The sequence below is a fragment of the Suricata suricatta genome, chromosome 12 (assembly GCF_006229205.1).
Source record: "Suricata suricatta isolate VVHF042 chromosome 12, meerkat_22Aug2017_6uvM2_HiC, whole genome shotgun sequence".
NCBI lineage: Eukaryota > Metazoa > Chordata > Mammalia > Carnivora > Herpestidae > Suricata > Suricata suricatta.
Window position 1 is genome coordinate 3,016,011 of NC_043711.1, and position 2,514 is coordinate 3,018,524.

Here is a 2,514-nt window from a genome sequence, read left to right on the forward strand (position 1 = left end):
CCGCCCGCCGCGGCCGCCGCTGCGACTCGCGGCTCCGCCACCTCCGCCCCCCCACCCCGGACACCCCCCCCACCGAAGCGGGGCCGGAGCCGCGCAAAACCCGGCCCGGAGCTCGAGCGGCGCGGAACGGAGGGAGGAGCCTGGTGGGCGGCAGGAGGCGCTGGAGGCGGCCGTGGGGGTGGGGGAACGACCCAAGAGGAGGCACCCTGCTTTTGTCTGGGTAGGAGAGGCCTAACTGGCCCCCCTCGACTTCCTGGTCTCGGCCACTCTGGCCAGACTCGCGTCTCCAGGATGCAGCCCCAGTGAGACCCTGGGGGATGACGGACATGATGCGGCATCATGAACCCCTTGGTCTGCGGGGCCCCTTTCATCTATGAGGTCATGTTTTCAACCCACAAGCATTATATCCAACAGCCCTCAGTGGACATGTGAGGAAGTTGAGGCACATCAAGGTCACCCAGTCAGATATCGGCAGGACCAGGATGTGGACCTGGGCAAGCTGGGGGCAAGCTGGCACGCAGGCTGTCCTCTGTGCAGCGCCCTGGGGCCTGGTCGGGAAGGGGCTTCCGTTTTCCCTTTCAGGCCTCGCTCTCGCCCCCCTAGAGCGGGGGGTTGGGGAGAGTTAGCTGAGGTTGGAAGTACTCCCTGTACCCTTGCTGACTCTCTGTGACCTTAGGACAGCAATAGGCCCTCTCAGGGGCCTCAGTGTGAGTGGGAGGTGTAAGTGTCTCCCCCACTGGCTTGTGTGCTGTCCTGGGCCCTCTGGCACTGCCCCCTCCCCGTATACAGCAGGTGCTCAGTAGATGTGTTATGCTATTATGTAGTTATCTAGTGACACTTCTTGCGCACACACACTGCATGCTGAGCCTCTTCCAAACGAAGGATAAACAAATCATTTCATTCATTCTTCATGGAAGCCCCAGGAGGCCACTCCAGATGGGACCCTGAGGCACAGAGAGGTCAAGGAGCTGGCCTGACGTCACAGAGGGATGGGAAGAGAGCGTTAGCGCTCTTGTTGCTGGTTACTGAGCCCCTTTCGTGCATTTGCCTTACCCACTTGGTCCCACCAGCGGCTCCGGGCAGTCTGGGGCAGGTGGCTTGGACAGGGCATGTGGCTTCCCGTCGGCCACGCACGCAGCAGGGAAGTAGGGCTCCGACTTTGAACCCTACTCCTCAGGATAGCCTGGCATCTATGGAGATAACCCAGTCCTTCCGGGCCCCAGGCATGAGCCAGGGGGCCGTCCCTGAGACCACAGACCTCCGCTGCCTGTGGTTTTTCCCTGACCCTCTTTCCGGCTGAGCCAGAGTCCCAGGCAAATCAGCCAGCACCTGCTCTCCGCCAGCCCCTGCCCCCAAGGGAGGGGGCTAAGCCCCGCACCCCAGCTTGGCTCCCAGGCTCTGCCCCTCTTCCCACCTCCACAGGATTTATGCCCACCCCCTGCCATGCGGGCCCTTGCCAGTGGCCTCGGCCTCGACTGGACTCCTTTGCAGTCTGTTCCTTCAACAAACATTTATTGGACACCTACTGTATGCCAGGTTCTGGGCCAAGCAGTCAAAAAGACGAGCTGACTCCCCTACCTTCAGGCTAGGGGTGGGGGGCGGGGGCCTGTAAGAATCAGGCGCGGCTGCAGAACTCAAGGTAAAGAAAGACACAGGCTGAGGTGGATGCGGGCGCTGCGACTGAGGGTCCGGGGAGGACCTGGAGGGGGGACTCGGGGGCCACAGAAGGACCACAGATAGATCGGGCACAGTACCGGGGTGCGGGGTGGGGGGTGGGAAGGCTAAACTCGGCAGAGGAGCCTGCTCAGGACAAAGGCCCTGAAGGAGGCCCCACCCCCGCAGGCCGCCTCAGCTGCCACCCGGACTTCAGAGGACATGAATGGGTCTTTCATGCCCTGGACCCGGGCAAGGTCAGGCCGGGCTGCTCCCTTCCCCCTAGCCCGGGGCTCCTGACTGTCTGAGCCCTGACCTGGACGGGTGGCAGGAAGTTCACAGTTTGCCCTCCGGGGGAGCTAGGGAGGCCCAGGGAGGGGAAGGGCCTCGCCCGAGGTCACCGGCACCAGCAACACCCTACGAATTGTGTTACTCCAAGCAAAGCCTGCCCCTCTAGGCCTCAGTTTCTCCGCCCGAGCGCCCTCGGGCCGGGGAGAGCAGCGCTGCGCTCCCGTCCTGCTCCGACCCCTGAAGGAATCCAGTGCGGGTTTTGCCGGTGCCCGCGCCCACCAACACCTTCTTCCCAGCGCGGCCCGGCCGCAGCCCGGGGTCTAAGGGGCCGGGGGAGACCCGGAGGGGCCCAGGAGGCCTGGGGGGCCCCGAGATGGGCCGAGGCGGAGTCTGGCCTGGTGCCTGGGGCCTGCGGGGAAGGGCAGCGCCGCCCGGCTGCCTGCGCGCCGCCTCTGAGCGCTCCCGTCCCGCCGCCCCGCTGTGTGACTCCCGCCGGCCCCTGCCCCTCTCTGGGCGGCTCTGGAGCCGGGCCCGAGGGCAGCGTCTCAGGGACGTCTCCAGGGTCTCGCT